The 13548-nt window shown below is 32.8% G+C and overlaps 1 long non-coding RNA gene across 2 annotated transcripts in view; it reads left to right on the forward strand.

Annotated features, from left to right (window-relative positions):
- LOC140625560 (uncharacterized) overlaps positions 1-13548 on the forward strand; it is a 191706-nt gene that overhangs the window by 170403 nt on the left and 7755 nt on the right. For both annotated transcript variants that reach the window (XR_012024913.1, XR_012024914.1), the window contains exon 4: positions 9849-9940. This is a non-coding gene — a long non-coding RNA (uncharacterized lncRNA). The remainder of the gene's footprint in view (positions 1-9848; positions 9941-13548) is intronic.

Below are 13548 nucleotides of genomic sequence, written 5' to 3' on the forward strand. Positions count from 1 at the left end.
ACATGACTAGATAAACTCTGGAGTGTACCTCCCAATACCTCCCAATTTCCAACCGTTTTTAGTGATCATAGAGCAGATGAAATGATGAAATGTTACTGAGAAATGATGCATTATTTCTAGTGACTAAGTCAACTCTTTCTTTGGGGTTTCTCCCACCTCCACTGCCTGGCCCTTTCCTTGAGAGTCCATCAGTAAGTAACCCCGTTGGGGACATCATTTTGGAAAAACCAAGTCTAGTCATCTAAATCATATCACTGACATCAAATACTCCTAGCCTGGCCTTCTGTTGATTTACAGTGCCAGCTTGCCCTTTCTTTTAGTTGTGTTAAAAGGGTTAAGAACTTCAGCTATTGAGTGGAATTATTAGTTAATGCCCCTAAAGCACTAAAGAAGTTCCAAAATATACTGTGTGATGGAGATAGAGAAATCTGCGGTTGTAGCAGTTTGATTCTTCACATCCTGGCACTTGTTTCTCCCAGGAGATAACACTTTACTTACATGAAACTATTAAGAGTAAGTCAGATATTCATACATCTGTCAATAGTTTCATTGGAAACTTTTCTTTAAACCGTAAAGAATAGATGTGAATTTAAATTGTAAATACTACAATTGGGGTATACTATGGATTTTGATTTTGCCATAGAATTACATGGGGTAATCTTTGTAGAACAGGGTTTAATGAGAAAAGATAGCTAAATTTTAACTGCATACTGCTATAATATTGTCTACTTTATTATTATTATTGAAGAAGAGATTATAGAATCTCCCGAGTATTATTTCTTTAAATTTTGTCTAACAAAGCAAACAACTCTTACTTAATTTGCATTGAAAGTATTTTTAACTTAGATGCTATAGTTGAGGAACAAGTGAATACTAGCAAATGGGGGTGCAAGTTTATTATACACTTAAACATTGGAGTGTTTTACTTAAGGATTATTGTCAATTTACAAACATAACACTTATAGAATATGGTCACTTTTAGATTGCTGAGAATAAAGTATTTTTATATTTTACCCTACAGAGTTATAAACATTATGATGCACTCTTTACTGCAGCATAACCTACAATATGTTGTCATGTAAAACTGCAGAATTTTTTTTAAAGAAGTAAATTACTTTTTAAATGCCACTTATTTTATGTTCTTGCTGATAGAGAACAGAGCATATATTGACTATGCTGGGTTAATTTCTTTTTTATTATTTTACTACTTTCTCTGGTGGCTAATTCTCCCTTAATTTTAGTTTCATGAGTTATGTTTTGCACAAAGTATACAGGCCAAAAATAAGCTTAAAGTTGTTCAGATCATTTGCTAGCTATTTCTTCATAAGAATATTCAATTTGTTCCAGTATTTATGCCTTCTTTCTTTACGGTGTATATAAATTATGATCCCATTAAGCCTTCACAGTTACACAGTTGCCATATTGTGCATTCTCCATTGTAGAATATTCATCACCCAAAAGACCTTCTCCCAGTCTACCAGGAATCATGAATGATAATGATCTTCGAATTAATTAACCTTTTTATTCATGATATACTTGCTAAGACTTTTCATGCTATATTTTAAGAGAATTCATATGTATTTACATTATCTTTTTTATCTTCAACATGAACTTTGTGAAAACTTGGGTCACATACAGAAAAAAGTGCTTTTAATATTTTCTAGACATTCCAAGGTATAATGTAACAGTGCATTTCCTTAAATGATTACTTTTGAATTTATTCTATTTATTTATTTTTTTAATATTTTATTTATTTATTCATGAGAGACACACACACACACACAGAGGCAGAGACACAGGTAGAGGGAGAAGCAGGCTCCATGCAGGGAGCCTGATGTGGGATTCGATCCTGGGACTCTAGGATCACACCCTGGGCTGAAGGCAGGCACTAAACCACTGAGTCACCCAGGGACCCCCAATTACTTCTGAATTTAATAAAATAAAGAGCAGTAACTGAATTGCTAGAAAAAATTAATTTCACTATGGAGACACTAAAAACACAATTAGTTGCTAGGAATTGGGGGTACAGGAAAGGCGGATAAATAGGTGGAGCACAGGAAAACTTTAGGGCAGTGGAACTATTCTGTATGATACTGCAATTGTCCACACATGGCATTCTACATTTGTCCAAATCCATACATCGTACCACACAAAGTGCAAGCCCTAATGTCAACTATGGGCCTTAGTTAATGATAATGTATAAATATTGGCTTATTAATTCTAACAAAGGTATCACACCAATGCAAGATGTTAATAATAGGAGAAACTAGAAGAGGGGATGCTGAGACAATAATGGGAGTTCCCTTTACTTTCTACTCAATTTTTCTCTAAACCTAAAGCTACCCTAAAAAGTAAAATCCTCTGATGTGTAAATATATATATAAAAAAGCTAATTTAGAGTCAGCAAGAAACACTGGCAAATAGAAAGACTTTTGGCTTCATTTAGACCTTCATTTTCTAACCAAGTTGTCTTAGAATCATTTAAATTATCTGTGCTTTGGTTGCTAATAATAACCGCCTTAAACATTTTTTGCATGAAGTCAGATAATGTCCATCCAGCAACTCTCACAGTTGACGTTAAGCAGGTTCTTCAGTTAGCAGATAGTATTAGGTGTCTTATAGCTAGCTACACATTCATTCATTTAACAAATTTTTGGTGAGTACTTCCTGTTTGCCAAGCACTATTCCATGTTCTGGAAACTGAGGAAACAGAGAGAGAAAATCCCTGTCCTCCTGGTAAAGATGACTTTCATGGTCAAGGGGCTTTGATAATCTCTCATTTCTAAATAGATAAAACTCTTTCACTTCTTAAGAGCTAGAGGAATGTTTGTTCTTTACACTGAGCCCTGACTGATAGATATAGATTGGATGTTTACGTAAATTCACATCGAGAGAATTCTTTTGCGTTCCAACTCTGTAAATAAGAAGTATGATATTTACAAATCTGTGAATATGTCAATTTAGCTTTATTTCTATGTAACTGGGAGTTTGTTTGTCTGTTTATTTGAGAGAAAGTGTCTGCAAGAGAGAGTGTGAGCACAAGCAGTGGAGGGAAAAGAAAGGGGGAGAGGTAGGCTTCCCACCGAGTAGGGAGCCTGAGGACCCCAGGATCATGACTTGAGCCAAAGGCAGACCCTTAACCATCTGAGCCTTCTAAACACCCCTTAACTGGGAATTATCACATGTGTCCTTCCTATCTCCCAAGTTACAGGGTTAATTTGTAAACAATAGTGTATATGATTAGGTCACAGCATTATTACTGTAACTTTGTATGTATTACATAGTACAATTTGTCAGTAACTCTGCTAGAGGAATAAACACAAAGACATTGTTAGAGACATACACACACACACACACACACACTATATGGAGGATAGTATACATATATATGGAGCTCTAGTATCCATACAACAGGAGACACAGAAACGTAGATATTCTATATTGTGTAAAACTTGTTCAGCATTATAGATCAATTTTAAAGTTTGCAGACGTTTTTTAGCTATGTGTCAAGCAAAAGCTGGGAGACACTGTCAAAAATTCTGATCTGAAAATCAAAACTAAAAAAGAATTATGTAGCCCTTGGCTCTGATTTCTTAAAATATGGTGCAAAAGAACTAAAATTAATAGAGATCTATATATCATATCATACTTAAAGCCCATAAGTAGTCCTAATAGTTCAAAGCCAGACTTTGGTCTCTAAAGCAGGGTCAGTATTTAATTCCCCTTATACCAGTGAGATCTAGAGTAAGATTTTGCAAGAATTAGGAGTGTTAGCAGTAGGGCTTGAAATGTGGGCTACAAGCACAGAGCTACTTCTATCTGGATTATGGAAGCATGTAATATAAAGCAAGTGGTTTGGTAGCAGAGAATTTTTAAAACGGTGATGAAAAGTTTCATATTTTAAGGGTATATTCGGTATCATACATATATATATATATACAATGTGATACGTGTATAATGTATATGCATATAGAGTATTGATATATGATATTCAAAATAGATATAGTCATCTTGACCTTGCCTCCTACCAACATGGCAAAGCAGGGGTGTGACTAATTCTCACTCCTTTTTGTCTCATATATTCGTCTGCAGGACTTTTTGTGTTTTCTGTGCTACTTTAAGATTACAGTAACTTTGGCTTATCTCATAATATAATTTTTTCCGTTACTCTTTTGGTGATAATGGAAATATAGAAAGAGTCTCCAAGACATATACATCAGGATATTTCAGGCACTGAAATTCAAATTCTTCTGATATTTACTTTCAGGAAAAAACAAACAAACAAATGAACAAATTAGCCAGATACATTCCAATTTATGAATTAGAGCAGATCTAATTTTGATGTGTATGTTTGGCACATACATTAGTATATGTAGATATGTAATCTTGCTCTCAGTGTTAAAAATACAACTTATATAACCCAGAACCCTAACTATGGTTTGGGCTCTGCTCTAAATCCTTCATAAATATTGCCTTATATCTTGCTCATCATAATGCCAACAGGAAGTTAGAATTATTGTTCCATTTCGCAAAAGAGGAAACTGAAGTATAAGATGGTAAATGACTTCTGGAGATCATACAAAGGAAAGAAATGGTGGAACTAGAATTTAAACAGAATTGACTGGCTTCCGATTTCATAGTCAACTTCTCTTCTGTGCTGCTATATATTGGGAGAACTATTTCATTCAGATCCAAATGTTTCTTTGAATTATGATGAAAAAAAATAGAAAAGTTGGTGTTCCATTAAAGAAATGTGAACATAAATGTTGTTTCATTATGACACACCTTATGCCGCCATAGAAAATATTAACTGAGAAAATTTTGCTCTAATATTGTATGGATAAGGTCTCTTGTGAGATAATTTGCAATTTTTCTCTGGTATATATATTTATTTTTTTCATTGATCATTGCATAGGATTTCTTCATAACACATTTCTCTCTTATTTCTCTCTTCATCACACATTTTCTTTCTTATATAATCTTTCTTTCTTAGATTTTTTATTGCTTTCATGTTTCCATCTTAGTTAATGCCACTCTTACTGGAGGGGTGAAGACTTACTCTTAACTGTTTTGACATAATTCTGTTATAAATGGACCCTGCACGACCCCATTCTAATAATGAATATTTTAATTATTTAGTCCAATGAAAATTATTTAGGTATTTATAGTGAAATGCCATTACCTTCATCATCATTATTATTATTATTACTATTATTATTAATTATTAAAATGTTCGCCCAGCAGGCTGTCAATAAATATAAGGGCAAAGCTGCAATACATTATACTTACTCTCATTTGTATGTCCAAAAAACTTTACAAGTAACCTTCTCAAAACCTGCCTAGAGAACTCACGTTTTCAAGTATAAATTGCTTCCAAATTTTGAGAGTTTTTGATACTTTTTTTTTTTAATTTTTATTTATTTATGATAGTCACAGAGAGAGAGAGAGAGAGGCAGAGACACAGGCAGAGGGAGAAGCAGGCTCCATGCACCGGGAGCCCGACGTGGGATTCGATCCTGGGTCTCCAGGATCACGCCCTGGGCCAAAGGCAGGCGCTAAACCGCTGCGCCACCCAGGGATCCCAGTTTTTGATACTTTATATAAAGAGTTTGGAATGATGGTTCAGCCTTAAATTATATTTATATTTTGGAAAATACAATTGTTGGACTAGTTATAAAGTGTTTTAGACAAGGCATCATGATTGTTTATTTGAATGTTATTTATATATTCATTTGGTTAAATGAATTACTATTTTTCAGTAGTTCTGTGGGGATGAAAAATGCTAATTTTTAAAGGATTTTATTGATTTATACATGAGAGAGACAGAGACAGAGGCAGAGACATAGGCAAAGGGAGAAGCAGGCTCCAGGCAGGGAGGCCGATGAGGGACTAGATCCCAGAACTCTGGGATCACAATCTAAGCCAAAGGCTTAGCCACCTGGGCGTCCCACTAATGTTTTTGAAATATTTCACATTTTGATTTATGTTAAAAAAACAATGAAATTTTTGAACCACAGTTTACTTTGTAGATATTACAAGCTAAGAAGATTAGGTTATCTAAGATAGATTAAAGGAAAATATATACACTGAAAAAGATTAAGGAAAGACTTTTAAATAAGTTGTAACAGATCCTTTGACTAGTGACTACTCTTCATTGGCTGTGTATAATATTGCCATTTCATATGATTTTATAACCAATTTGAAATAAATATCTCATTGAAAAATATTTTCCTTTAATAGAAGGTCATGCCAAAGTAAGTATTATATGTAGTTGAAAAAGAAAATTTAAACCTTGTTCATTCCTTGGGGAGTTGTTTTACTTGATTTCACATATCTATGCATATTAGTTATACATAAGGCAATGATAATAGTTTCTCTCTAATATTTATGGGTAGTGTGTGTTATTGAGTGCTCTTTTGCTGTGATGAATAACTATAGCCCAAATCATATATTATATCTTCTGCAATGAACAAACCATGGTCAAAATGATGTTGATTTTATTTGAATACTTTCATTCAGTTCTCTTCTTGATTTATTATTAATAGTGAAAATTTAATCTAGACTGGTTTTTAAAAGCACTGATTCCAGGAACTTAGTAAACCTAACATTCTATTTTGTTCTGCTCATATAAAACTGATCGATTGTGATAGAAAAAAAATGATGATATTCCACTTAATAATTTCATAGATATTATTCTGATAATCATAAACATTGAGAAAATCTCTATTATAAGTAAAAGCAAAAGTTGGGCACATTACATGGAATAATACAAAAAATAAAAATCTAGAACGGAAGATTTTTTTGTATATATTTAAAAATACAATTTTTTACACTATGAAAATAAAAGGATAAATTAATAATAATCAGTTTCCAAGACTGACTTGGAAAGTTTGTAAGTCATTTCAGTCCACATTCAAATGCAAGAGCTCAGTGGCATTGCTCTTCCTTGAAAAGGATTTCTTCCTTGAAGAAAATAGATTAAAATAGGGCACCTGAATAGCTCAGTAAGTTAACTGTCCAGTTCTTGATTTCGGCTCAGGTCATGATCTCTGGGTCCTGGTCGATAGCCCTAAGTCAGGCTCCCTGCTCAGTGGGGAGTCTGCTAGGGATTCTCTTTCTCTACTCTCCTTCTGCCTCTCCCCCTGCTCGTGCATTCTCTGTGTGTGTATGTGTGTGTGTCTCTCAAATAAGTAACTAAGTATTAAAAAAAGAAAGAAAATAGATTTAAAAAGAAATAAAGAAGGAAAGAATTTGAACACGGTGACCTCTTCTGCCATTTAGAGGCAATTCTGAATGAGTTTGGACTACATGAAACATGAGTAAGCAAATGAGGTATGACTTGTACAAGACTTCTACTTTTGAACTAGGAACCCAGGATTCATCAAAACTAACGACAGAAATGGGACATAATTATTTCACAGAATATGGGAAGAGAAAATATTTTTTTCTAAGTTTTATGTTGCTGAGGATGAATCATTTCTCCATTTTGACACCCCTTCCATAATCTGCATCGTGGTACAAGGCAATCAGTTACTTTTCACATTGATTACAGCCTTATACACCTCAGAACATAAGTTTATTATTGACAGGAAGGAATTAAGTTTTATTTTGGGTATGTGTGTATCCATGTGTTCATGTCAGGAGGGATGGTGAGAGAATGGAAAAGAGAGTCTGAGATTCCTGGAAAATGAAGGTTATATATATTTTAAAATTATGCACCATATATCCTTATGGAAACATTTATAATAAACTTTGCACAAAAATATGCACTTTTTTTTCAGTGAGTGGTTAAGCATTTATCAGAACTCTATTTTCTACTAAGCATTTATCAGAACTCTATTTTCTACCAATACATTTCCCCATTCCCTAAATTTTCTTTTTCCTTTCAATACTTTATTTTGCTTTTAAAGTTATTGACCTCAAGTTTGTCATTGTCATTTAGGAATTTTTGCTCCACTAATATATGCCAAACAACCATGGAGATATAGATATCCTTACCCTGCTCTTTTACTTTATTTGCTTATCAGAAAGTTGTTAATCAGGGAAGGTGGGTGGCTCAGTGGGTTAAGCGCCCACCTTCAGCTACACTCAGGTCATGATCCCAGGGTCCTGGGATTGAGCCCCACATCAGGCTCTCTACCCAGCAGAGAGTCTGCTTCTCCCACTCTCTCTCTCCCTGTGCTCTCTCTCTCTCTCTCTCTCTCTCTCAAATAAATAAATGAAATCCTTTAAACAAAGAAAAAAAAGTTGCAAATCAAATTTGAAAAATTCTGATACATATTACAAATTATACTTGTAAATAATCATGCCTTATATAGTCAGTTCAAGACCTTATGGACATTTCCAACTAAAACTTTTGTCAATACTTTAACAAGTGAGTGTAAATGAAGACATAGACAGTGCTTTCTGATTAGTAATATATATGTGCACCCATGCCTATGTTTTGAAGAGGACAAATATTTATTGAGGTTGCATGTCACATTTGGTGGGAAATGCCAAAGATATTAAAATATTAATATTGAATTTTAGAACACTTGCATTATAAGCATAAGACCTTAAAATATCACTTTTATCATCTTTTGCGAGACTAAATGAAATATAAGGATTATGCTTAGAATTCCCATAGAGTAGCTCCTCTAAACACATGTTAAAGAGAATTATTGTGGTGCCAAGAAATAAAATGAGATGGACACTTGAAACCTCATAAAAAATAAAGAGCACTAAAATATATTTTCTTTTTTTACTTAAAGGAGATCTTGACTGAAAGGAAAGTAAAAGTCTTTGGTCTTTGGACCAAAAGGAAAGAAAGGAAGTCTTTGGTCTTTGGAAGTTTTTTAAGACCAAAAATTACAGCAATGTATTATAAGGTACATACAGCATGCAGGTTTAATACATATAATAACTATTGAATGAAAAATGGAGAGGAGATTAAGTAGACTTATAAAGCACAGAATTTTTAAAATTTTAGAATCTTAAAATTTTTAAAATTTTATGTGAACTGGTAAATATTAACTCTAGAGAAATTATGAGAATTTAGAATGTTTATAATAATCCCTAAATCAGTCACTGAAATAGTAGTGCAAAGACATATAGATAAATGCTAAAGATAATTCAAAATTTAATTATAAGAACAGCAAAAAAAAAAAATTAATCCAAAAGAGGACAAGGAGTGAGGACTATAGAAACATGAAATTGAGGGGTTAAGTACAATATGAACGATAAAATGTAGACCTGAAACCAAACATATTAAAAATTATATGGCAATGAAGGCAGAATTAAACAATTGATTTAAAAAAATGAAATATAGATCTAGACTATTTAAAGAGAGGCATTGATAATATGCTCTATGTTTTCAATATTTATATATTTTATGTTATACATATGTAAGAATATGTTTTACATATTTTATATTATATTTAATATAGCATATGTATATATATATATACATATATACATATATATAGGCTAAAACTAGATGGACAAATTATACCATGCAAAGAGATAGTATAAGAAAGAAGAATTTATATGAGATAAATTATGTTTCAAGGCAGTAATTGCTAGAAGTAAAACGTATATATTATAAAGATAAAACCTGAGTCCATTAGAAAAACATAATCATAATTGTGTTTTTGCCAATAGAGTTTTTAAAATATATTAAGAAAGCCAAAGGGATAATTGACCATTAAATAATCTAGTTGGAGATTTCAATGTCTCTATTAGCAATTAATAGAACAGCAAAATAACACATTATTAATACCTTATAACTGAACAAAAATATCCAACTATTTTAGTGAATTGATGTTTATGAGCCACTAATCTTAACAAAAACAACATGCCTTCTTTTTAAGTACACAGGTATATTCAGCAAAATGAACCTCATGTTTGGACCTAGAGCAAAGATGGAATCTTAAAGCCAAAGGAATAAAGAACCCTGATAAAGGTAACTACATAAGTAAATATAAAAGCCAGTATTGTTGTGTTTTGGTTTGTGACTTTTTTACATGATTTGAAAGCAAATGAGTACAATAGAAATTATGAGTTTGTGTGACTACATGCACAATATATAAAGTTGTAATTTCTGACAGTGGTACACAGGGGAGTGTGAAAATACACTGGAACAGAGATTTTATGAACTATTGAAGCGAGGTGGTATTAATTTAAAGTGGCTCATTATAAATTTAAGATGTGTTTTGTAACCCCCAGATGACCACTAAGAAAATTATGCAGAATATATATAGAAAAAAATTAGGAGGAAATCAAATTCAACTAAAAATCAGTTAAAGGAAAATATGAGGGAATGGAGAAACAAACAAAAAATGGCATATAGAAAAAATATAAAAATGGCATAAATAAGAGCTTCCCTGTCAGCAACTGCTTTAATGCAAGTGGAATAAACTAATCAAAAGTTAGAAAATGGCTGACTGGGGTAAAAAAAGTAAAAACACCAAAAAATAAACTTGATCCAGCTATGCTGTCTTCAAGAGACTTACTTTAGATGCCAAGACATGAATAGATAGAAGGTGAATGAATGAAAAAGATATTCCATGAAAATGGTAACTAAAGGTGACCTGCAATGGTTATTCCAATATCAGACAAGAGACTCTAAGTTAAAAATAGTTATAAAAGACAGAAAGGGATATTATATACTTCTAATGAGCCATTCCATAAAGAAAATATAATAATTCTAAACTTGTACACAAACAATGGAGCCAAAAAATACATGCAGCACTAGTTGACAGACTTGAAGGGAGAAATGGACTATTTAAATAATACTCAGAGACTTCCACATCCCACTTTCAGTAATGGACAGAAAAACTAGACTCAAGATCACTAAGAGAATAAAGGACTTGAACAACTCCACCAACTAACCAGTTCTACCAAACATGCACATAACACTCTACCTAACAAGAGGATAATATACACATTTTTTTTTCTCAAGTACACATAGAACATTCTCCAGGGTAGACCATAGGATAGGACACACACACACACACACACACAAACATACACAATGGAATAAAACTACAAATCTAGGACAGAAGAAACACTGAAAAATGTCACAAATATGTGGAAGTTAAACTTTTAGACAAACGATGAGTCAAAGCATAAATCAAAAGACAGATTATGAAATGAATAATAACTAAAATATATACCAAATATTATGGAGCATTGCAAAAGTAGTGCTCTGAGAGAAATTCAGAGCTATAAGCCCTGACATTTAAAAGAAATCTCAGGGGCACCTGGGTGGCTCAGTCAGTTAAGCATCTGCCTTCAGCTCAGGTCATGATCCCAGGGTCCTGGGATTGATCCTCAATAGGTCAGGCTCTCTGCTCAGTGGGGAGACTACTTTTCCCTCCCCCTCTGCCAGTCCTCTGTCTATGCTTGCTTTCTCTCTCCTTTCTCTGTCAAATAAATAAATAAAATCTTCTAAAAAGAAAGCTCAAATCAATAACCTAACTTTACTTCATAAGAACCTATAAAAAGAAAGGCAAAATTAATACCAAAGCTAGTAGCAAAAATAAAATAAAATAAAAGACTCTAAATGAAATAGACACTAGAACAGTAGAGATAATATACTAATAATGAAAGCAAAAGTTTGTTCTTTGAAAAGGTCAACAAATTGTTGTAGCTTTAGATAGATTTGCCTAAGAATGAAGGTTCCAATTACTAAATCAGAAATAGTCATATGGACATTACCACTAACCTTATGGAAGTTGAAAGGATTGGAAGAGACTACTATGAACACTTGTATACCAACAAACTAAATATCTTAGAAGAAACAGAATAAAAGATGTAGAATGACATAAACTGTCAGAACTGTCTTAAGAATAAAAAGAAAAAAATTAAACAGACTTATAAAAATTAAAATGGTTGAATCAGTATTCAGAATCCCCAGCAAAAAAAAATAAAAATAAAAAAAAATCCAGGATGAGATGGTTTACAATTTTTTAAATCATTTGTAGAAGAATTTATACCAGTATTTAAAAAATATTTGCTTATTTGAGATAGAGAGAATGAGAGAGAGATAATAGGAGCAGGGGGCAGAGGGAGAGGGAGTGGCATAGCCACTCTAGAATCCGCCAGTGAAACATAGAATTACCGTATGACCTGGCAATTTTCTTTCTAGTCTATGCTTTAAAAAATTGTAGATTTTTGATCCCACATTTGTAAAAGAATGTTCATAGCTATGCTATTCACAATAGCCTAAAGCTAGAACAAGCCAAATAAATATCAACTAGTTGATAAATGGATAAACAGATAACAATATGGTGGTACAGTGGAATATTATCCAGCCATAAAAAGCAATGAAATACTGCTACAGGCTGCAACATGATTAACCCTGAAAACATTATGCTAAGTAAAATAATCTAGACATCAAGGAGCACATATTATGTGATTGCATTTATAATGCAATATGCAGAAAATGTATGTTTGTAAAGACTAGTAGTTTGTAGCAGACTAGTAGCTTCCAAAGGATTAGGGTAGGGAGATGCAGGAAGTGACTGCTTACCAGGGATGGGGTTTCTTTGTGGTGTGATGGAACCAGGAATTTCCAAGCCTTCTTCTAAGTAAAGGAAAAACCCTGATAAAATTTGTCTAAATATAATAATCCAGTTCTTTTCTCTAGATTGCTACGCTAAATGTTCTTTATCATACAGACCTTTTTATTTTTAACAATCTTTTCTATGCTTAATAAAGGGTTGGGGCACCTGGGTGCCTCAGTGGTTGAGCATCTGCCTTTGACTCAGGTCATCATCCTTGGGTCCTGGGATCAAGTCCTGCATCACGCTTCCCGCAGGTAGCCTGTTTCTCCCTCTGCCTATGTCTCCTCCTCTCTTTCTGAGTCTCTCATGAATAAATAAAATCTTTTAAAAAACCCCACAACAATCTTTTCTATGAATAATTTGACCTTCAATCAACTTGTCACTTTATTTTTTTATTTTTAATTTAGCGAGAGATTTAGTAACCACATTTTTCATTTCTCTTTAGTTAATTGATTTCAGCTATTTTAACTTAATTATGAATTCCTTTGTTAACCTATGACATGTGTAGTTTCTTAAACATAATCTGTGAATTTTCTTTTTTTTATCTGTGAATTTTCATTGCAGTTTTTCATTACTGAATTATTTAAATATGGATTATTGAAAAAATTATGCTTTAAGTGTTACATATTCTGATTCCTCAGTTTTAAAACTCTGAATTGTAAAACCATCATAATTAATATTCTATTTCGAAGGCACACAGGGGGTAAATTACAAAAAAAAAGAGAGACATTTTGTTTTATGAGGTCTCAATATATTACTTATGTGGATAAAGACTAAGAAAATAGTCACAGATGGAGAGCAGAATAAATATTCTTTAATATTAACATGCTGTGCTCTCCATGTTTCTCTGAGAGTATATTAACTTACTTATCAATTAATGTGTTTGTTGTCTTTGATACATTTAGACACATGGTACTATCCACCTGGGAGACCACTCAGTAAACAGCTGAGTCTACCTTTTCAAATTGCTATATTATGAAAATGTACAACATACTTTGCTATA

The sequence above is a fragment of the Canis lupus genome, chromosome 36, assembly GCF_048164855.1.
Source record: "Canis lupus baileyi chromosome 36, mCanLup2.hap1, whole genome shotgun sequence".
Taxonomy (NCBI): domain Eukaryota; kingdom Metazoa; phylum Chordata; class Mammalia; order Carnivora; family Canidae; genus Canis; species Canis lupus.